Consider the following 24,374-nt stretch of genomic DNA (forward strand, 5'->3'; position numbering starts at 1 on the left):
TCCCTGCCTTGGGGACAGCCAGTCCCGCACGGTGACATCCCTGCAACACCAGGGGGTTCACCTGGGATGCGGAGGACACGAGTGACCCGCAGGGACTCGGGGATGCTGGAAGCGCCTGCGTGCATTTGGTGGGAGCAGGGACAAGGTGAGCGTGCACACGCATAACGTGAGCAGAGTGATTCAGCAGAAACCAAGCCCAGGAGAGGGAAGGGAGCGTGCGGGCAGCTACGTGTGATGCCCAGCAGGAAGATGTGCGCGATGCACCGCCTCCTGCAGCAGGACAGCCCAGGTGTGCCCGCACGGATGGCAGCTCAGCGGGGAGAGGAGGATGGGCACAAAGGACAAACACACACGAGGAGCACACGCATGTCCCTGCGTGCACGCAGCCCGGCGTGCGGGGGGGGGCGCACGGCTCTTCTCTCATGCTACATGCAAAGCCCTGATTTATTTAGACTGGAACAATTTGTCGGTGGCTGTAATTTTAACTACCTCCGTGCTGAGGAGCCAATCAGGGGCTGTGCTCATCGAGGCTTTTATGAGTTCCCATAAAAGCAGCAAAATGAAAACTCAGGGGCCCTTAAAATATACTCCACGGGTTTGTGCAGTGCAATTGGAGGCTTTTATGACTCCTGTCAGGGCTTTTATGACCCTGTAAAACTGTGCAGCAGCCTAGCCTGCGATGAAAAGTGGCCTCAGATGTCTTAAAAGCCTAAATGGTCTTGCACGTTTACAAGACCTGTTGGTATGATGCGGGGAAGCCCCGGGGACCCTGGCTCAGCTCCTTGGTGCTGGGTGCTGCCCCAGGATGCCACCACCAAGCTTTGTCACCTCTTTGTGGGATAAGGAGCTGGCGAGGTGGGAGGATGCCGTAACGCTTACATACCACGAGGCAGGGAGATGACCTTCTGCTGGTTTTATCAGTCGCTAAATAAAAACAAAGCGAGCCCCTGGCAGCTGCTTTACAGCTCCTCACCCGCTAAAGAGGCACCTCCAAAACACTGGGGAGAAGTCTGAAGGAAGGAGGGAGAGCAGCAGGGCCACCAGAGGCACAGAGAGGACAAACGCTCAGTTTTCCTACACCTCTGGCACGTGCCCGATGGGCGCTGAGCTCCCTGTCTCCACAAAATGAGATTTTCCAGCAGCCGGGCTGCAAAACCCAGACGATCTCCAGAATAAGTGAGTTTGATGGCATCACTCTCATTTCCCAACACAAACAGCACTTGATTTAGCAGAAGCAGCAGGGTTATTTTTCTTCCCCCTTTAAATGAAGCCAAGACTGTGAGATCAAGGATGCTGCAGGAAAGCAGAAAGAAAACCTATCAGGCAGGCATTAATAAACCCTACAAGGTACAAAACACAATCCAGAAATGGGGGAAAGGAATGACGAGCAGAAAGGATGAGACAAGATCCAGGGACACAGCCACAGGTTTGGGAACTGTACAATCTTTAGGGTCCCTTCCAACCCAAACTATTCTATGATTCTACTACAGAAGCGCATTGGGTCACTAAACCACAGAATTACAGCAAATGGTGCAAATAAAACTGGTAGCACACCACAGAGGATGTTAACAAATGGGATCACATGCCTAATCCCATCAAGAAATAAGCCATCTCCCTATGCTCTCCTGAGCAAGAAAATAAGCCACAGCCTCCTAAAATAAGAAGAGTTGCTTCATGCCTGAGAAAAATGCTAGTGTATGAGCAGAGGGAAACTTGCCGTCTCCTATATGCTATGTCTAAATATGTGCTTCATAACTCTGAGAAGATAAGAGGGGAAACCAAGCTGCAGCTGGGTCACACGTTCAGCAAAGCACGGCCCGAGCTGGTACCCAGGTTGTGGCTTTGCAGCATTTCTCAGTGAACTGCAAAGCAAAACTGACTAGCTAGCAAGGCCGGCTGAATACGCAATGTATCTGGGAAAGGTACGAGCAGCGTGCAAGCAACCTGCTGAAAATCACTGAGCTGGAACTCTGGGGGGCTTTGTAATCCCGGGGGAATTTCTCAGTGGGCTCCAGCGCTGTTATTTGCATCGGCTTCCCCCTTCGGTGACGGTGGAACCAGCGGCGCGAACTCACCGGCTCTCTCCCGAAACTTTCCTTTTCCAATCAATAGTTTTTAATCAAAGCTCGGATGGCAGAAATCATTTCCTGCCTAATATTACCAACAAAGAAGGAAAACAACTTTTGATGGATATTGCGGAGCATGCTGTTTCTGCCTTCCTCCACCCTTTCAGCAGTCTTGCAGCTTCAGCACGGTGCAGAAAGATGCAGCAAGACATCAATGCCGCTTAAAAAGGGCTCTAAATGAAAATGCCAACAAATCAGCCACGTGTCAAACTTGTCAAAATGCTGCAGCCCTCCTGAAAAATATTCCTAAGCAACTTTGCACACCCAACAAAAACAAATCCCATGGCAAAGCCTGCACTTAGCATGCACGTTACTGGCTAACATTCAGAGCAAGCACATTCATAATCAGGGTAAAGTGAAAAAAAGAGAAACTGTCTTTATTTTCCCTTCCTTCTCCCCTCACCCCCCTCCCCCTTTTTTTTTTTTTTTTGGAACAGAGCATGGATGTGGAAAATAGCCTATTGAGCCCACTTCCCCGCCTCAGAGGAGCTGCAAATGTGATCCTTTGCTAGCTCAGACAAAATCTGCCATGCTACATTAGGCTTGATAGCAAATTTGCTACTTGCAAGCTTTTATCAAAACTGTATATCTAAAATCTTAATAATACAGAGATTTTGTTTGGCCTTCCCTCTGCACCCTCCTCCCCTCCCTGCCGGCTCCCTGCTCGGAACCAATTCCCAATTTGGAGCTCAGCACTTTTAGCCAAGCAAGAAAGCAGAAGCGTGCCAGGGGAAGAAATCAGCCAGATCTCAACGGCTGCAATTTATTCTGGTGCAGAGACGACCGAACAAGACCCATACGCTTCTTCCATCCCACTCATGACCTATTTTGAGGACTTACAAGTTCGTTTCTGAATGAACAAGCCATCCACAGTCAGTGGAACAAATGTAACACAGCCTTCAAGGGCTCTCCAACCAGGTTCCCCGGTGCTGTTAAGGTGCAAGGGCTGGTCAAAGATTTTTCCTGAAATTGCTCTTACAGAAAGTCTTTCTCCTCGGATACTGTTTGATGTTTAACAAAGGCTCTGCATATGCTGGAGCCCCAGTCTCATGGGGCTGCTGTAATAGCTGGTCCCTTCTACCCAGCCACCTATTTTAATGAAATTTATAGAAATTTAATATCTCTGAGACCTCTTTCCTTCTGTCAAATTGGGTAGAAATTGGCCAAAGGGCTCAAAAACTACAGAGGGAAAGAAGTGGGTAAGGCAGACAGACAGAGACTGCATGATTGCATAGTCTCCTCTCTGTAAGGATCCAAACTAAAAATCAATATCTCTTCCTTTTGTCTCTACTGTTTTGTGTCTCTTTTTTTTTTTTTTTTGGATTTTTTTTTCAGAGCAAAATTTGCCCTTAAAAAACTATCACGACGTTCTCGTGGAAAGTTTTCTGTGCCAGAGACGTGATGGGAATCGCTCAGCGCTGCAGGACAGGCGCTGGAAGGGGGATGCTGTCACTTGTGTCCCCTCCCCTGCTCAACACTTAACACTCAACTTCCCCGAGCCCCACGATGCCCACAGCATCCAAAACTCCCAGGTACCAACAGGGGATGGAAAAGCAGAGAAGGTCTCGTGCATAAAGCCCAGACAGCCCTGTCATGTTGGGCCAGTTGGAGGACCGACTCCTTGAGCTGGAAAAGACATTTCATCTCCCCCGGCTTCTCATTCTTCTCCTCCACAGGTGTTTGCAAAACACCAGCATCCTCAGTGAAAAAGTTCATTCAACCTCAGCCAGCCTTGAAATCGAGAGAAAATGAGAAAAGCTTTGGTGGAGCGGTTTAAATTGTCGTTCCAGACTCGTCTCCAACAGTAGGTGCCGCGCGTCGAGCCAGATTGACCAGGTTCTTGTTTCTGGAGCGAATTCTATCACCCAGCAACTGTCGGAGCCATCTGGGAGCTGAGGGGTTTCCTTGAATTATATTAGAGGGATAATCTCCGTGCCCTGGCTCAGGAAGCAGGGGGGGTCTTAACTCCATTACAGAAGTCGATAGAGCAGATGGAAGCAAATCTTTCTAGGAAAATGGATGCTCTGCAGATGTCCACGAGCTAGGCACGGCAAACGCGAAGGAAGCCATCGGAGACTGCTGCAAGGGACCGCTGAAATGCAGAGGACTCCACTTAATTCCTAATGGAAGTTTGTTCAAGCTTCGGCAAAGGACAAAGCCTTCCCCCCTCTGCAAGGAGCGCGGTGCTCCTGCCAAGTACAACAATATCTGGATTTTGTAGCTTGCCCAGTTCCAGCAGGCCAAATCCCCAAATAATACTTAAAGATATTCTCCAAGCCTGTTAAGGCTCCGAGCACGGAAATCTGCCGTCGGCGCTTGCTAACACTTCCCTTCCGAGGGGCAAGCGGCGCTTTGGCAGGCTCGGATGAAATGAAGCTTTCAAACGGCGGCTAATGAGATTCCTTCCTCTCCTCTCAGCCCCTTCAAAAACATCTGATTTAGGGTGAGACCTTGTGGACTGCAGCATTTTCTTGGTTCTTCTTACAACCATAAAGGGGGAGAGGTCCTGAGGATCTCTTTATTCTGACACAGGGCTTCTGGGGGGATCCAAATCCCCAAATCTGCTTGCCCTGATGCTCTCCTTACTACAGAAAAGGCAAAGCTGCCAGTACCTCCTTCTCCTGTCTATAACTAGGAGTGACACTGCCTCACCTCTCGCAGACAGGTCACCGAGATGAGCATTTTTGCACATTAAAATGAAGGATCCTCTGTGTTTCCATTGGGAAGAGAAAGCAATGACAGAAGCATGCATTTCTTCAGGTTCATCTGGCTTTTTGTCACCTCTTTTAAAGCAGACAAAGAAACAACCTGCAAGCACCTTGTACCTGACCCAGGAAGGGGAAATTATGCATCTGCAGGGGGCATTTCCCAATCCCTATGGGGAAAGCGGCTCGCCCCCAAGCCCTTCTCCTTGCCACATCTCTCGGCCACTCCAGCAGCGCCTCCGGTTGCCTCCTCGCTCCGCGCCCTCCTTCCCAGCCACGCCGAGCACGCTGCATCCGCAATGAGGCTTTGGTCACAGCCACGCTCTTCCACCAGCACCGATTCCCTCAAGCGCAGCGAGCAGATAACACCGTTATCACCCGCTCCTATTCCGCAGCGGGGAGGACACGGGGTGAAATTCAAAGAGGCTGAGTCAGGCTTCATGAAAAGGGCTGATTACACACCCTAAGTGCCTCTGTTTTCCCCATGCAGGCTTGGAGAAGGGATGCTCGTGCAGCAGGAGTGCACCCCTGGTTTTTGCACCCCTTTTCCCAGGCTACATTAAACCAAGCGACATCTCCACTAAGCAGAGCTTTCCCAAACATGAGACTCCCTCCACCACCCAATTTCTGAACCAAAACCCCCACAGGGAAGGGAAATCCTTGGGGCTTTGAGACCTGGGCTGCCTGGCGAGCATCTCCCCAGCGAGCCATTTCCTCGCCCCGGCGCACCGCTGCGCATTTGTCAGGGAGAGCGAAGGACGCGGCATGGCACGGAGCCGCGTGTCACGTCCGAGCGTCGCTTCAAAAATGAATGGTTCCTTCTATTTCCCCCGAGGAGAAAGGAGCACACACCCGGCACAGACACACACACACACACACACGTGCACAATCAATAAGTCGCTGGGGCTCGGGGAACAGCTCTTTTAATTATACCTCTCCCCCAGGCTGGATGTGGGGCAGGGCTGCAGGAGGCAGAGGGAGGGAAGGGATCCGTGACCCGCATCGCGCTCCCCGTCCCACCTGAGCACCGACCGCTCTCATCCTGCTCTGCTGCAAAGTGTCCAAACTGTGATAGCAAATCCCTGCCCCTCCTAACCCTGGCGTGCACTTCAAAATAGACAGGAACGTGCCTGCTATTTATCATAAAGGGACTTAATCCAGAGAACCTTCTGCTTCTGGCTTTATCCATCGCCTTTATCTGCTGATCTCTCCCTCCACCATCTCATCTCGCATTCAGCGTGCCCTCCCCTGAGCTGCAGCTGGTTCGTGAGCAGCGGGCGTAAATCCTGATTTACTACCTGGGAAGGGGAAGGGCAGCACCCTTTTCTGGGGTGCTGCGACCGGGGCGATGCTGGTCCCATTTAGTTCCAGCAGTCAGAGGGATCCCCTTGCTCCCCAGAAACATTCCCAGCAGAAAAGCAAGACCTTCACCCCAAGTCCTGATTAAAGCAGCCCCCCGATCCCTCCCACGCAGCTCGTTCCTCCTTCAGCTTCCAAGTGCTGAGTTACTATCAAGGAAGGTTTAATAGGGTCCTGGATTTTAAAGCCACTGGCAACACAGTCTGGGCCTTTTATGGTTAGTAATGAATAAAAGAACCCAAAGCACTTTTTTTTTTTTTCCTCCTCCTCTCTTTTAACAGTCTCTGCCTGCAAATTAAAGTCATTGTACTTCTCAGCCTGTCTCTCTCCTTTTGTCTTCCTGTAATGCCATCACAGCCCATGCGGCACCAGTTCAAGAAATGATGTACCTTGCTTCCCTGGCCCTTGTTTTCCCCAATATCTCCCCCTTACCATTCTTCTCTACTCTCACTGTCATCCCATCTTTTCTCCTCCCTATCCCTGCCCTTTTCCCCTCTCCTTTTACCCCAAATCTTGTCACGGGGATAGCCATGTCCTGGAGTCACAGTGCAGGATGAAGCCCTTGACTCCTTTCCATAGGGCTGGCTAACAGCCCTTCACGGTAGAAAAAAAGCCAGAAGTGCTACTATCTTGTCACCAATTCTCACTATTTTTAGCACTCTTTCACTTAAAGTGCCAGCTCCCTGAATCATGTGCTTACACAAGAACCTTATTTTCCATCTAAAAAAGTTTCATGCCCTCACAGCTGCCGAGCAATGCTGGGAAATATGAGTCAGCCTTCCAAAACCATGCAGAAAGACAGAAAGACGGAGCTTAAGAGCGTCTTGCTAAAACCACAACTCAGGGGGCACCTCACCCTGCTTATTAAATATTCCTATTTTTAATTCAGTGCTGGAGAGAATTAGCTATCCAAACACCGTCAGGTGGCTTCAAAAGCCTCCCTGTTACCTCACTTAATTAAGACAGCACAAAAGATCTCCATATCCTTTGGGTGAAGCACTGGCTCGCGTGGACATTTTTTCATTAGCTCCGCCATAAATAAGATTTCAAGACTTGGCATTTACCGCGGGAGCGGAATGAAGAAATCAAGGTGACGCGCACTCTTTTGGTAACCGCGGGCTGGCGGCGAGGCAAAGCCAACTCTCTTATCTCCACATTTATCTTTATCCCACTGATAAAGCGCTATCGATGCCCGGCAGCGCTCGGATCGCGCGCTAGCAGCTCTATCTGTACGGCACCGTGCGATATCCCTGCTCTCCCCCCTTGCTAGCAGATTTGCTGTGACAGCAGCATTACGGGACCTTTTTTCCCCACTTTCACCTGCCCTGGATTCATTCTGCAACCAGAAGTGGTCTGCACGGACCGACCTGCGCCCCAGGCAGCCCCAACACCAGGGAGACCCAAAAGCACACGGATTTGGCTTAAATTGGAAATAAGAAAGGAAAAGAAAGGAAAGAGAAAGGACAAGAAGGAGAAACAGATGAGCCACCTGATCTCCATCTCATCTCCCTACCTCATATTTACCCTTCTCACACGTGCTTATGATTTCTCCTCTGTAAAGCACGGGGAGATGCACTGAATGGCACCGAATATCTAAGCACACGTTTTACTGTACTACCGTTATTTATTATTAATAGTAGTAATGTTAACTCTGCCCTTGCAGGCACCTCTGTGAGGGAAATAGTGTTTGCAAATGTCAATAAACGCTTTCCCAAAACGCGTGGGCACCAGAAGCAGCCGTGCTCCCTCCCTGCGCCATTAAATGAGGGCGCACGTTCCCGTCCCCTCTGCTCCTCGTGTCCTTCCTCTGGCTCTTTCTGCATGGAGGATAAAGCTGGGGTAGATGCTTCCCCTCACTCCCTGAGAAGAAAAACAAATCCCTTTGGCCTAGCTCCAAAACATTATTTTCTCCCTTGGTGACTGAGCTGAAACCTCCTTCACTTAACGCTCCTTCTGAAATAACTCCGAGTTAAGCAGTTCAATTTAAAACTACAAGAACGGTGTGCTTTTCCCCTTCCCTCCTTTCAAATGAAACACTCAAAAATAAAAAGCTGTTTTTATCTTCATCTTTCTCCATGCTTTCCCTTTCCCCAGAAATAATTTGAGAGTGCTAGGATGAATGGGAAAATGATTTCAGATGACCTAAAAAGACATTATTACTTCTACAGAAAAAAATGGGGTTTGCATATGGAATCTGATCCAGCTGTCACCGGAGGAGACATCCCACAGCAGGCTGGCTACAAAGGCCACTGCATGTAGGACACAAACACTTTGCAGAAATTACAGCTGCCCGAGGAGCTCCTCTGAAGCCCAGCCTGGCTCGTGGGCACCCCGCCGTGGTGGCCAGGGCCACCGTGGCACCTCTCGGTGCAGTGTTCCTCTCTTCTGGGACCAAAACCTTTTAACGCCAAATCCCCAGGGTTTTGACGTGAGATCTGGGCTCCACAAAGATTCACCTTCCAGCACAAGGATCTGCTGAAGCCTTGTTGCCTGCCAGAATTTGGTTGTACTAAGGGACAGCTGATGCCTGACATTTATCTTCATGACTGAAGACTGTAGACCAGAGAACATGAGAGGCAGAGTTAGTTATCTCCTCTTTTCCCGTGATTGACAGTAAATGTCAGGAAAGATTAGTTATTCTGTATCATATACATGCCACGCATGTTTTTAATTCTCCTACTGCTCCAGGACTATTCTCAGTCACAGTTGTAATAAATCAGCTGCACTTGCTCCGCGCAAAGAAGAGAATCAGCAGTTGGAGAAGACCTGGTGGGCACCCCCTCTGCCTCCTCCACGTGTCCTCAGCCCAGCCAGAGAGCTGCCTGCGGCGTGCTATTCCGACCACGACACTTTCATTTCTATTAAAGCTGCAATTAAAACCACCCTCTATTTGTGCATTACCTTCCCTGATGTCACGGCCACCTCTGGGGTGAAAGGCCAAGGATTTAACAGCCTGACGCCACCTGCGTGGCCATTTGGGACAGCCACCCGCAAGACATGAAGGGATAATTTAGAAAAGAACAATGGTGAGACATAGAAGACCCTAAAAGTAATATCGGGTTCAAAAATAAATAAATAAAATGCTAGCTGGAAGGTGGTAACCTGTCAAAAACTTTGCTTTCACTCGGCTGATCGACAGTGCTGCCCCACCCGTGCTCAGGAGCAGCAGCAAACCCAAGGTGCTGCAGGCAGACCAAGCATTAACGAGCAGTTTCCAATCACTGCCGCCAGCTTTGCGATTGAGCTAATTACAGCTCCGGCGTGAGATACAGCAAGCTCTGCCACAGCAGCCAGGCTCTCCTGCGGCCGGGACTGGGAGGCAGCCGGCCCCAAACTCCCCTGGGTGTGCGAGGCAGCATCACCTTGTGCTCAGATCACCCCTAAACCGTGCTACCGAGATGAGCAGGGAGGGAATTCATTGCTCCTAGCCCTGGGTGCCATTTGCCTGTACCCAAGCAAGCAGTCTGCTTTTCCTTTGCTTTCCTAGGAGGGCACCTCTAAGCCGCTGCAGATATCTTACAAAAGATGAGCTGCTTGCTCCTCTACAATCACTGCAGAGGCTGATTACATGACTAAGTTTTATAGGGCTGGAGTAGGTGACATTAACCTCACCATAAACCACCACGATCTCTCTCTGATCAGAAATTCCTCTCTGTGCATAAAACAGCTTCCTAAAAACCCTTCCTTCGAGCTGGCCCTTCCTTGGGAAAAAAAAAATGAAATAAATAAAAAAAAAAAAAAGCAGCCATCTCCCCAGCTAGCTGTAATCACCGTAAAATGCAAAATGGTGACAAGTATCAGAGGTGGAGCCGTGCCACAGACAACAAAACCCTTTCTGTTAGCAGCACCTGCCCAGGAGGGGCTCGGTTTGAATCTTATTTCCCAGCATGAGTGGCCAGGCGATCGGAGGGGAAGGCATGCCAGGCGAGGCTGCGGTCCCTTCCGATCATCACTAGGAGCTGTAGGAGAAGAAACAACTTCCACAAGACCTGGAGAAACACCAGGAGAGGCTAACGTCGTCCTGACCTGCTGCCTGTCTTGTTAAAATGGATTTCAAGACGTAAGACAGGGTACGAGTCATTTCGAGCACGTCAAGCCCTGCGTCTGCCTTTACAAAGCTGACATATCTAATCCCTCGCTCTGCATGAGGGTTGAGATTCCTCCGCAGTTTAACAGGCGTCACGTAAATTCGGGCTCTTAGCAGGATGACGAGCCAGTGAAACACTAGAAATGCGTGCAGCTGAGACGTTCTCCTTCTGGTGCATGTGTGTACATCACACAGGGCCGAGCCTCCTCTGAGGAGAAGCTGCGAGGAAGTCTTTCACAGCGCATCGCAGCCCTAAAGGCGCCGGGCTGACTGCCTGCGGGAACCAAGTCCTACCTCTGGTCACGGAGCCCCGAACACAAGGCACAGCACGTCCTCATCCTGCTCACAACCAGCTGGAGCTGCACACCCTCGTGCATCATCTCCCCTTCCAGGATCAATCTGCCTTGCACAGATTTTGCTATTCTCTTTTTTTCTGTTTTTTTTTTTTAGGGTCCACACCAAGCAACAACCAGCCCCTCATTGCACCTGGGTGACCGACTGCAAAAAAAAAACCACCATTTGCAATCCAGCTCTGATTTCAGACCAAGGCAGTCATCGTCTTTGTTGTGTTGTGCCATGATCCTTCCCTCTGTTGATGCTGGGTTTTGCAGTTAGCCCTGCAAGCTGCTTAGGGGAAGCATGGAGAAGGCTGCGATGTCTCTGGGGGTGCCAAGTCCCTTCCTAATGGCTTTCATGTCTTCCTGTATCTTTAAATAATTGAAATCTCTTTGTTGCTAAGTACATCCAAGCAAGAGGGCACTAAAAGTTTTAAACCTCTCTGGGGAGACCCGGGCCGGGAAATCTCCATAACTCACGACATGTCCTGCCACCGCAGCACCTCGTCTCCCGCATCGAGACCGACGGCACCGCTCCTCCGAGCTGCCTGCCTCGGCGGCGGCTCCCTCAGGGTACTTGTCGCCACCAGGTGAAAGGTGTCCTCCGTTATTCCTAACGTTGTTCTCAAATTTAGCTGAAAAATTATTTCAGAGTATGATGCCTGCAAAGCTGTCCGCTAGGGAGAAGGGTGACCTGAGGTTCTTGTAGGGGCTTACTGACCCTAGGAAGGCATGGTACAACATGGCTGGCCCTTATCCGGATGAGTTATCCTCCTTAAATTAAGGCATAGCAACAGAGATCACACCTTTCCACCCCACGAATTGGGATCAGGGCTTTGCACCGAGGAGGTGGCCACCAGTACTGGCCAACTCCGAGCCCAGCACGCTCATAGCCCACCCCGAGCGTCTCATCGTGGGCACCGAGCAGCAGCCGGCAGAACCGCCAGCCTGCCAGCAACGCAGTGCTCCAGTAGGAAATCGGATCTAACAGCTTGCCCTTAAAGTCCGTGTCTCTTCAGATACGTGCCTAATTAAATAATATTTTGCATTTTATTTGCAGATAGCGGAGAGCACTTACAGATCCTAACAGTTTGCTAACGTTCCCAAGATAGTGAGCACGTATTGCCCTGTTTTACAGAGGAAGAAGCTGAGACGTGCACAGCATTTGCCTGGGCGGGCAAACGCCACGGAGGAACGACCCCAGGCAGCTGTCCTGTGCTGGAGCCACCAGCCCACACCTCCGAAAATCCCCGTGCATCACTCCCGATGTAAATAACCATCCATTTATAACTCATTGTAATTACCTGCCTATTTCTGCGTCCCGCCTTCGCGAGGTAGTCTCTCTGCAATTATAGTTAATTGCCTTGATTGCTACAGCATATTTCAAGAAAGTTCGGAAAAAAAGACACGAGGCAGGAGGGTCCAACAAGGAGCACACAGGGACAAGCACGGGAGGCGTTAACAACCGATGAGTTTGATGCAGTTTTCATTCCTGGCACCCGAGCAGCCCTAGGCATTTAAAGCCCTGCCAGAAGGGCACACACTGATCTTTACCTGAGGGGACCATTTCTGTAGCAGCCCACGAAACTTTCTTTGAAATAGAAAAGTTGCAAAAAGCAGCAGAAATACCCCCTGCCAGCTCTCTACAGACATTTGTAGGCTCACAGTAGTAGGTTTCCTTTCCAAAGATGACTACTTTACTCTCCTTAAAATATATCCCATTGCACTCCACCTATGCTAATTGCAGATATATCAACTCATCCTTGAGCAGGCTCTAAATTTCCAGGTGCAGCGAGCTCCATGCACCGTTCATTAGTAAAGCAAGACAGCCCCATCAGCCACCCCACGACCCCACACCATCACCAGCGACACCAGAACCTACTCTGCAATGGGACGTGATGCAGGTTCGATACACGACCCAGTGGCACCCAGGCTCTGAATGCTACCACGAGCCATTAGTATTTGGTGTATCCTCAGCTCCCCTTTGTCCATTCTCTGTTTTTTCTCCCTGTGCGTGCCTGCTGCTGGCCAGAGCCCCATGCCCAGCTCCTGGAGCCGCTCCGACCGTGTCACAAAGCCCAGCCGGTCCCCAGTGGGAATATCGACCGAAGCGAGGGCTCCCATCGAACCACAAAACCTCAGCTCGGCTTCCCGCTGAAGGGACATCAATTACTTGGAGCTGTCAGGATGATAAGGCAGCCCAGCCTCCACAATAAGGAGGATATTCAGGCTAATAACTTCCCATTAAGCTCCTCGGAGCTGGACGTTTTCCATGGTTTTCTTCAGGGCTGCTGCCAGGGCTTGTTTGCTCCCCATACCAGCTAAGTCTTGAAGGGAAACGGCTTGAGGCACTGTTTTAAAAAAAAAAAAAAACCCTGTCTACCATCAGCCCTGCCTGGAAGTCCTTGGCAGAGCTGGACACAGAAACCGCAGTCTCTGGGCCTTGGCTCTGATGCTGCCAGGTTAGCCTTCCTCCTTTAAAGGAGGACGACAGCGCTCAAGACAGAAGATTTAAACAGCAAGGGGGGAAAAAAAAGGAAAGAATGAAACCTCTTATCCATCACTTCTGATCAAGTTATTGCCTGCGAGCGCATTGCCAGCACGCTGAAGGGAGAGCCAGATAAGGATGGCTGGGATGCTGTTTCACTCTTTCTCCCCCTGATATTCTCTAACCTTTAAATGGCTTTCCACCGCGGATTGAGACAGGAATCACAAGTGTCCTCAGGCCCAGGGCTAGCTTACAAAGCTGAGCCCAGCAGCCACATTTGCAGCCCTCCACTTCTTCAACACACCCTGCGCCTTCCCCCCATCCAGGACCGAGGACAGCAGGCAGCAGGGATGGAGACGAGCCCTTTCTGCAAGGAAAGGCTCCAGGGACTATCCCAATGCACTCCATGTCCTACGAGTGCTAAACCGGGCTGGATGGGGCGAGGGGTTACATCTGCCTCGTACAATCTGCTTGAGAAAATTCTCCCATCCATTAATGCTTCATAAAAATTTTACAAGGTTCTGCTAAAGGAAGAAAAACAAACAGAGATGGTGTCGGCACCCAGGCATTCTTTACATCAAGCGTTCTTCCTCTAATGCATTTTGTTTTTTTAATATACATAGTACCAATCAGGAAAGCAATCAAGCACGAAGCCCACAGCTCCCAGTGCCTCCATCTCCAGCTCTGGATTTCTCCCTGCTCAGGTCGTGCTCTCGTAGCTGGTACCAGCATGCCAGCACCCCATTACAGGACATGTCACCAGCTCGCTGGAGAGGCTGCGAGGTGAACATGGAAAACCATCACCCAGGACATCCCAACAAGGGCCCTGATTAGGAGAGATGCTTTAACCAATTTAATCAACTTCCCCATACCAGTGCCCAGAAGGGAATTAGGATCGATGCACGGGGACCTCGAACATCTTTTGAGCGCATGGGGATCGGAGAGGGAGCGAGGAAGCTCCTGCTTTCCTAAAAAGAGACAGGAGCCTCTGTACATGCCAGCATTAACAATTCCTTCATTAAAAACCAGATCCAGCCTGCTTTTCCAGGGAATTGTGCGGCAAGGCTGGGCTAGCAACACGCGGTCTGTGATCAAATCAGCAGCAAAGGTCTGGGCTAGGCAGGGACATATGGAAACTGGGCAGCAGGGTAAGCTCAGGACCCGTCTAATAAGTTTGGGAAAATGTCAAAGGTATTTCTGCAGTACTCATTGACCAAAAGGTCCAGCAATCCTTTTATCCTCCTCTTGTTTGTTTCCTCATGTTGTTTTATTTTTTTCTGAGACCTTCCCCTTCGCTGCAGAAATGTTCTGCTGCACCGTTCCCAAAAATCAGGCTTCTTCATAAACAGTATATTAAAAACCAACCCCCCAAAGAAAACTCTGCAACTGAATACAAAACTCAGTTATTGCAGAGCTGCACAGTGACAGCTAGCAACGGGAAACAAGAACACCGAAAGTAAGGGGAGGAAGAGTAAATAAACACAACACGGAGCAAAATATTGTGCTGAGAATTCATCAGACAATATCTAACGTCAAACGTGTATTTATATATGATCTGTATAAGCTTAATCTGTATCATATGTTAGATATCTATTATTTCTCTTGCTTCCACCCACCCTCAAGCCTCTTTCTTAGCCAAACTTGGGAGGAAGAAAGAAATCCTTCTGCCCAAGCGACTGCAGCTGCCTTTCAGTGGAGCAGCACCCAGCGCCCACCAAGGCACCCGAGGGCTCCCCCTGCGTCCCGCTATCTGCAATCCCAACATGAGCCCAGCACCCGCAGACGGGCAGGAAAAACATCAGAGCTGCCAGACAAAGCCAGGAGGGATAGCTTCTCCCAGCTATCTTCTGCCACGGCTGTTTTGACGAGCTATCCGTGGATGTCTAGGCTGGTTAAATAAATAGTGGGCCTCCCAAAGCACGGATATGTACCGGGGATGAGTCAGATGAGGGGAGCTTCAGTCCCACCTCATGTTTCTCCTGCTCCTCTCTCAAACCCCTCTATGCCTCCCAGACTGAGGCCCGAGCTGCTGCGCGTTAGCAGAGAGCAGCAGGAGAGAAATGCACAAGCCAAAGAGAGAAAATCAGCAGTGAAGCCTCTGCTGCCTCCATGCCTTGCTCCGGAGAGGCCGTGAGGCTGCTTAATGGATGTCAGCCCTGCTCCCATTGAAGAAAACAAAAATCAATGGAAGCCTCTCAGGCAGGCAGGGCACAGCGACCCCCTCGTGCTGACTTTTCCTCTGCACCCCTCGACATTCGTGGCCTCAGCCAGAAGGGATGCTTGCACCCGGGTCTCCTCGGGCACGCCAGCACAGAGGAGCCTGGAGCACGCAGCAGAGCCAGACAGCCCTCCGGGTTCCTACGGGAGCAGGAGAGGGCAGAGCATCCACAACATAACCCTGCTGCTTTCTCTGTAACTGCAGATGTTGGGAGCCATACAGTCTTCTGCACAAACTCACCTCCAGCAGCTGCGCTGGCAGAGCCCTCGCTGCAGATGCGTTTATAAAGGCTGTGGATGCGTTCATAAAGATAAAACTTTCTCCCCACCAGCTTTTTCTTTTTGCTCCTGGGGGTCGTTTCTGCCTCGCTGACACAAACAGCGCTTTGCTGGCAGAGCAGGTCTGCTCCGGGTGGTCTGAACTGGAGGCTGGTTTTCCCTTACTGCTAAAGCATTTCAGCCTCTCATGCAGAAAAGATGCAGCTTGGACATTTCGTTAGCGCTAAAAGAATGCTAATGAACTCGCAGGTTGCTGTGCGAGGTGCCTAATGACAAGCCATGTCCAGAATTGCTTAGCTGAGTCTTCTGGAAGTTAGAGGGATGAGATGTAAATGGACTCAGGATCCAAAATAAAATAAAATAAAATAAATCAAAAACCCCAAACCAATTCAAAACAAAATAAAAGCACCAAAACACGTCTATTCTTGCCCCATTTCTGCTTGAGGAAGTATCTGGCGCATTCCTGCAGCTTGCCAGCCAAACACTTGCACCTGGCTCCAATGCCACCCTCTGATGGGTGTTAGATATTTCCTTTTTTGATCCTATCACTTCTAAATGCTTGGGTTGGGATTTATCACATCCACACGCGAGCTAGCCATTTGGACCCCATTTTATAGCAAATGGAGAGAAAAAGGCACTGCTAGGACACAATCTGTCTGACCTGTTTTAGACATCTGCCTTAGACTGGGATGAATTGCACCCTAAAAAGGCCTATTGCTCTCCAGCCGATTGCAAAGGGGGACTAGACAACACGCTCAGATGCAGACATCCATCATCCCAGACACCTGCAGTTACATGAGCAAGTATCCCAGATTGCTCGTGCTTTTCTGTGCTCCTACAGAAATGCTAATTGATTGAGAGCCACCCAGCCTTTGAGGGGGCTTTTTGCTGGTTCCTTTGCTTTTTGTCTCCTGGAACAGATACATTCCATCTCACCTTAGCCTGTGCTGGTCACCTACATCAAAGACAAGAGAAAGGCACCTCCAAAATGAGAGTCACCCTGTCTGAAGACAGGCACCTTATGCACTCTCCAAGGGGTGTCCCACTCTCCTCTCTCTTCCCAAGGCTTTCTGAGATCAGGCATGGAAAAGCAGGGGTCTCATCCCACCCATGGCAAAGCCCATCTCTGCAGAGAAGCCTTCTACAGCACCAAAAAAAAAAGTAGACCCAAGTCAAAACCACAGAGCATCCCCCGCACGGGGAAAGGTTGGATGTGGTTCCCATCTCCCCAGCTGTCTCGGCTCTGAATAATACACCCCGATGTATTTTTAGCCCAGACTCCTACTGGAATGAGCTTATGCATTCGTTCTCTTTGCCTGCGAGCCTCTGTCTAGCAATATTCCCCAATAATTTGTGAAGTCTTTGGCCAATTTTAACTAAATTTGACAGAAGAACAGATGGCTCAAAGACATTAAGTACCTGCAAGTCTCGTACAGACAGGCAGCCAGGTACAGGAGAGGGACACTGCGAGTGCCCCAAGGAGGGAAAGGCCATGTGAAATGAGATTCAGCCTCATCCGAACCTCAGAGTCCACCCAGCACAAAGCCCTTCCAGGCGTCCCAGCCACAGGCTGCGAGTAATTTACTCCTCCTTGGACCAAAATGAAGCAAACTTGTAAGAAAGCTGGCTTCCGTACCAGTCAGATGACGGATTTTGCATATGAAAGCAGAGCCTGTGTGACAGCTCGGAGGAAGGAGCAAAACCAACAAGGAACAGAAGTCAAATTTCCGTGCGAGCAAAGCAGCCACGTCTCTGTCTCTGCTCCGGACCTTGCTGTGCACCCAGCAGCTGGCACCAAGAAACTGCTGGAAATCTTGCACCTAGAGGACATCTCACAGCTCCTGCAGCTGAGAAAGCACCCAGCAGGAGCGCATTATTTTTGGGCACCAGCTTGCATGGTGTGCTATGCTAACAGGAGCTGCCCACCTATTCCCTGTTGATGCATCTTTTTAATGAAGGAAGATAACTTTTTAATAAATAAAGCCTTTCACCAAAAATGGTTTCACGGTCATCTATAATTCTGGGGTTGGTCCGACAAACTTTGAGGGGCCCGAAGTTGAAATTCAGAACAGGGGGGTAGTGGCGGGGAGGTCGGTGCAGAAATAAGGCAGCCACCCCCAAATCTTTTGCAGAAAAAAAAAAAAAAAAAAAAAAAGGAACCAATTGCTTCTGTGCACACCTGCAAATGCTTCACCCTTCCATGACCACATTAACGTCAAAAGCATTTTGCAAGCTAATTAATACTCGCAAATTCCCAAAGCTTAGGCAAGTACTACTGCTCCTATTGCAACATGGGGGGGGAAGAGGCAAAGAGCAGCAAAACGCCTCCATCCGAAAGGGGCAGAAGCAGGATGGAGCACGCTGCAGCCCCCCACACCCTGCTTGAGCCCAAATCGGGGAGCAGAGGGGCACGGAGCATGGGCCCATCTCCCCTCTCCTCCAAGCGAAGCAGATTTGCCCACGAAGCCAGCTCCGGGTGGCGCAGCCTCTCCCGGCAGGTACAGATGGGCTCGCTGAGCGAGAGGAATCGTTTGGCACGTTGCAACGACCTGGACGCAGCCGCACAACGGGCTCCTGCTCTGCAACTCCTCCACGGCCAGGGGGTGGGTGGCGAGCTCCGGAGGACCCACACGTCTGGCCCCTGCACATCTGCCCCCCCCCCCCCCCCCCCCCAGCCCACCTCGTCCCCCCCCTCGCCATCCCAGCCTGGCTTGTTCGCCTCACCAAAGCCCCCCCCTCGCTCTCAGACAAGGTTAATAGGGTAGAGAGAGAGCATCTGTTTATGGGAAGGTTATCAAGTGAAAGGCAGTAACGCAGCCTCCAAACCAGCTTTTCATAGCCTCTTACTTATTATTTAATTTGGCTCCGGTACGTGAAATTAGGCTAACGGCTGTTAAGTGGTTAAGGCATGCACATTGTCCATCTGCCGAGAAGGCTCCGGGCCGTTGTTCTGTTTCAAAGGCTAAGAACGAAAAATAATATGAGAGTTGCATGCTGTTAGCTTGAGAGCTCATAAATGCATTTTCTCCCTCTTTCCCTCGCTTTTTTATTTCTTTTATCTCCAATGCTTTGCCTGTTGCAGCATTAGGAACTTCTGGAAAGCGAGCTATGGGCTTTTTTTAAATTTTTTTCCTCTCTCATCATTGCTGTTGTGCTTTTTTTCTCCCTTGAAGTGAAGGGTGAGCCAGCCCGCTTCAGCAGTGCCACAGCCACCAGCTGCTGCAGACTTCAGATTTAGCCTAGCAAAGCACAACCTCCCCCATTCGGTATCGGCAGCGGTAAGAACGAAACCCTGAGCTTTTCCGGTTCTTCCTGACGCCAGGACAGGCAGCCCATCTCCATCACCACCACATTTTCTTCACCATTTGCCTTACACCACACAGCCTGCAGGGATCAGCCCTCCCACCTGGTCTCCTCGCTGCGTTTAATGAGCAGCTCCATGCACACCACAACGAAGGACCCATGGTGTCCTGCACGTCTGGGTGTTTTATGCGACACCAGTTCAGACTGAAGCTCCCTAACCCCTGAGTCCTGCATCAAGCCAATGCCCGTGTGGATTCTCAGGTGTCTCGTACAAGAGTTGAGCTCGTTCCTTCACTATTTCCAACAGCTAACGGGGTCTGTCAGCACCTACCCAGCCCGCCTGCTTTCGTGGAAGCCGCAGAAACACCACCCAGCCCTTTGCAAAACTTGAATGAAATCAGCTGTTTGATTCACAAAAATCAGCAGAAACAGCGAAGGGGAAAGGGGACATGCAGGGGAAGAGCCATTGTCTACACCCTGCTTCCATAAATTCACAAGGAAGGTCTGAGTGACTTCCAGGCTAGTGGCTAAACTCTACAGGACATCTGTCCAAAAATCCTTGAAGGAAGATCACACAGATACCAGGAAACATCTCTGCAATGACACTTTTTGTTCCTTGGATCCCAAATGCAATTTGCAAGCTATGCTTCACTGCTGGATAAAGCCATTGCACGGCTGGACCGGGTTTTATGAAGCCTGGGTATTGGCGGGACACCGAAGGATCCTTAAAGAGCATCGTGGGCATTTTAAGCAATTTTTGGCTCTCTCTCCAAGAGCCTGGAAGTCCATCCCCCATGCACCGACCCCTAGCGCTTGGCACCTTTGTGGCATCAGCAGCTGGCTGGAAAGCCAGGAGGGCGCCAATGCCCCAGAGCCATGGCTGCTGGGGAGCAGTGCTCCCCACCACGAGGGCTCCCCAAAACCAGCCTGGGAGCTCAGGGCTCGTGGGAGGAGAGAGAGCAATTTCCCAGGGAGCAGCCCCAAGGGATGCCAGGTGCTGACAAGGTGCACTGCCCTCAGGAAAGGGGCCCTTGAGCTGCAGCAAAAAATAAAAAAATAAAAAAAATAAGCCAGCCAAAATGGGCTCTCTAAGTAAGAGGCGAGCCGTCTCCGAGCGAGAAGGGTTATTTATGGGGACGCGAGGAAGGAGAAGGCAGCTGAAGAGCATTTCTCATTTCCCTCCATTACTGCAACAACCCCACTTGAAATCCAACTTTATTTCTTCCTTCCCAAGCCAGGAACGAAAATAAAATAAACGCCACAAACAAAGCCGGCCTTCCCCCTCCCGTTAGCCTCCCGATTTTCCAGCGGTTAGCGGGGCCGGTTCAGAGCCACAGCAGGAGCAACAAGCAGCACTTGGCAGCACCCGGCGAAAAGATTAGAGCATTTACTGCTGGCCTGTCCCCCCACCTGCCCCAGGTGCCCCCGGCTCCGTTTTGGCAAAGCATCGCTTTCCTGCGGGCACCCGCAGTCTCCACGCTCGCCATCTGCACTGACTCCCGCTGCCTTTATCTCCGTGCCCCGCGTCTCCCGGCAGGTATCCGCAGGAATTACTCTCCCCCTGCTCTGTATCTATCTCAGTTCATTAGCTGTGCAGAAGGTGTATGTATATATCTAGATATATATCTAGATGGAGAGAGAGATAGCCGGTTTCCGTGCGCGCCGATGGTCGGCGTGTGCAGAATGCAAGAGGAGCCTGCTCGGGGATGGTGAGCTCTGACACTCAAAAACCCCAAATCGCCACCCAGCTCTGCAATTCAGTGCTCGTCTTCCCCCCCAGCTTGCTGCTGAACCTCACCCAAAAGGCACCAGGGGTTTGGGGAAGGGATGAGGCAAAAAGGAAATTAAGCCGGGGAGGAGGAAGGCACGTTTATCACGCCGTGCGGCGCGAGGATAAAGCGGCTCCGTGTTGGAACCACCACCAAAGCAAGATGCTCAGCGTATGTCCTGCAGCTCTGCACCTGCTTGCGCTGACATGATCACCGAGACAAATCAACGCGCGGCGTGCAAAGCTGCCGGGGATTATGGAGAGGAGAGCGGGATTCGCGGAAACTTGCCTGGCTTCGGCCAAGCAGCGCGTAAAAACTTTGCTGGTACGGCAATCTCCATCAGGAGAGCGAGCTTCTGCAATGGTTTTACGCTGGCAAAACCTCCGCTTTGACACATTTATGCCTGCGCATCTGTGCTTTCGCCAGCACTGCTTATTCCCCTCGCAGGCTGGTATGAGATATTAAGCTATGCTAGCAGAAGTGTGACACCAGGAGAGTTTTGTATGAATAGCATATCCTGGCAAATCTGCAGGATAGAGAACATCTAAAATCAGGTTAAGGGATAAATACTGACAAGTCCTGAGAGGAGAAAAGAGACCATTCATTCAGGCGTCTAGCTCTGCACAGTCTGGAGAACTGCTGCAGTTCTCCACCCAAAACTACGATGAATCAAATCTGCAGGTGGGCAAAGAGCAGGACACGAAGGAGAGCCCTGAGCCTCGTGCAAACCTCCCCAGGGGTTTGTAGACCTTTCCACTCTGGGTGTGGGGGACCTGATGCTAAACATGGGGACAGTTGGCAAAGCCAGGCTTGCAGGGAGCCTCCTTCGAAGAGTCCTCGGCTCTGACAGTCTGGCAGGGAGCATATGCAGGGGATGAAAGCATTGCAGTGCCGTGCTTCTGATCATCAGTGTTTTGAAGGGTTTTCTTGGCCTAGTCACCAGCAAATTTGGCAAGGCGTTTCCCAAGCACTGAGCTGGCAGTTGCAGGAAAGGGGGTGCTTTATTCCAAGACAGTGACATAAAAATCCAGGGAGATAGCTTTGAACTAAAGCTGATGGGAGGAACATGAAAGGAAACGCTCTCCTAGGCGCGGCGGCTGCCTTTGAGACACGAGTGCAGGGGAAATTTGTGGAGACGAGGGTGATCCTGGAGGAGGGCTTTTCACAGGCTGCAGGATTTGTGCAGCCTGCAAGGAGGAGAACTGAGGACCACGGGTTGCTTTTTGTTTCCTCTATTCCCTTTGGAAAAGGAAGCTTTTACCCCCTCCTCTCCTCCCGGGGAACAGCAAAGAGGCACTGGGTGCTCGTAGCCCTGGTGGGACTGGAAATGGCCCTGCCCTGCTGGGATGAGCAGCCTGGGTCACTATGAGGTGATGGATGGAGGCGAGGGAGAGGAGGAGGAAGCTGCTTCTGCAGGCTCTGCAGCAGCAAATAGCCTCGGCGATTAAAACCGAGTGGGCAGTTGTGCATCACTCTGGATTTTCTGCCTGTTTCATCACTAGCAGTGACTCAGGAATATTCTTCATCGCCCTCAAGCGAGGATATGATCATTTTCTGCCACTTGAGATGAAGCTAATTTTACAGCAGCTTAGAGAGAGAGATGTCATGTGCCGGCTCCTATACTGCCTGCATCACACATCAGTGCAGCACAGCGAGGCTGGAGGTGCTGACTGCAGAAAGCTGTAACACCCTACACCGGGAGACAACCTCCTGATAGCACTGTGGGTCAGGGGAGGGAGGTTTGGAGGTGCAAGGGTCCCTGAAAAATGAGAGGAGGTTGGGAATCGAGACTTCCCATCAAGAAAAAAGACGACAGCATCCTCTCTCCAGTCAGGCTTGTTAGGAGGAGAGGCATCCAGACTGCCTGAAGCTTTGGAATATGCTCCTAATAGGACAAGCAAGACCAACAGGCTCCAAGGACAGATCTCCGCGCTCCAATCCAACCCAGTCCCGGAGAGACTGGATTTACCGAAATCGAGGCCTAATGTGCGCAGAGCCCAGGCACCAATGTGAAAAGCAATCGTGGTGCTGCTGCCAAATCGCTCCCTGGATGCCCCAAAGCCAGGATCCAGCTGGGCGCACCCTACTTGGGGTCCCCACAGGGCAGGGATGTGGTGGCAGAGGGACAAGTGCCACCCCCGGCACTGCAGCTGGACCGCCTGGGATCATTGAGATAGATTTTCTCGCTCGCTGATCAGGCCATTTATTTATTTCTGAGATGCAAAAGCTGCCTTCGCACCAGGCCCTGGCAATGCCTCGCTGGGCTCCCTGCGCAAAGCCACAGCCTCTCAGCCGCCGGCCGGCATGCGGCTCCTTGACAGCCCTGGCTCCAGGAGCTAACTGGCAGTGGTAGCTGCATTTGCAGGGGAAACGGAGCAGCACTGCCAGCTTCTAGTGACAAAAGGAGTGTTTATAACAGGCGCGGTGACAGCTGTCCGAATGCCACATTTATTTACAAAACGTTAGTTAAATTACTGACAGTTGGCGCCGCAAAGGGAAGCTGCGAGGAAGAGCTGACATCTCCCCATCTCCCAGCCCTGCGAGGTCCCAGCCTCCCTCAATAACTCCAAAAGCCCAGTGCCCCCAGGACACCACCCCACGGCGATGTCCTCTCCTCCCCAGCGCAACACAGAGGGCACGGAACAGCTCCCACCAAACCAACCGAGGTCACAAAATCAGAGAACGGGTTGGGTTGGAAGGGGCCTCAAAGCCCATCTAATTCCAACCCCATGCCATGGGCAGGGACACCTCCCACCAGACCACGTTGCTCAAAGCCCCGTCCAGCCTGGCCTTGGTCCTAGCAGGGTGGCTGGAGCTTCTACACGATGCCCACCCATCGAGATTTTGGCACTCCTAGATGGACCAGGAGGACATTTATCACCCCACAATCGTGGCCAGCTGTTGAGACTCCCTAGGGCAGCGCCACTTGAACAGGCAGAGGTCACTGAGCTGATCCAGGTGGGCCTCTCACGCCCAACATGTCACAGATGCTGGTTCCAGACACGTCAACGTGCCTGGGCTGGAAGCCCCACGTCTTGCTAAACACCATCAACAGCCTGCACGCTGTTGGCTTGGAAGCAGGTTGCAGCTGCCGTCCTCTACCAGCCAAGGACAAGCAGAGAAATTTAGGAGATGGAGCTGATGTGCCCTGGTGAAGGCATCTCCCCCAAACATCCATCTCCATGACAAAGCAGTCGCAACCCACGAGGGGATTTTGGCCTTCTGACCAGGTCCTGCCAGGGCACAGAGCATAAACATCTGGAGAGGGGAGAGGCTTCCTTCAGTCTCCCAGGAGCACACACGTCAAGGGTATCGGACGCATTTTGCTCCTCATGGTTGCAGAGAACTAAATCACGTCCCACATACACCACCAGGGTGCTTTGGAGCACCTTACCCAAACTTCTCCCTCCCCACACAACACAGCATTTTGCCAACTTGTATGCTGCACAAGTTTGCTGAGCAAACAGGGTCACAACATGCATCGGACAGCCTAAAATTCGGCCTCAGAGAGCTGATATTCAACAGAAACCTTGTTCAAGCCAAGCAGAACAGATCTCACAGCTAGAAGAAAGCAATAGGAAGGACATAGTACGAGAGAAAAAATTGATTTCAAAACATAAAGCAGCAGAGGTGGGCAGGAAAAGATTTTTTGCAGCTCAAGGGAAACTGATTCCAGGAATTTTTCCCTTCTGAGACTGAATGAAGT

The 24,374-nt window shown here is 51.1% G+C and overlaps 1 protein-coding gene across 10 annotated transcripts in view; it reads right to left on the minus strand.

Moving 5' to 3' along the window:
• The window catches only part of LOC121058491 (protein CEPU-1), a 337,525-nt gene that overhangs the window by 102,922 nt on the left and 210,229 nt on the right, over nt 1-24,374 (minus strand). The gene's annotated exons all lie outside the window — the stretch shown is intronic.

The sequence above is a fragment of the Cygnus olor genome, chromosome 22 (assembly GCF_009769625.2).
Source record: "Cygnus olor isolate bCygOlo1 chromosome 22, bCygOlo1.pri.v2, whole genome shotgun sequence".
NCBI lineage: Eukaryota > Metazoa > Chordata > Aves > Anseriformes > Anatidae > Cygnus > Cygnus olor.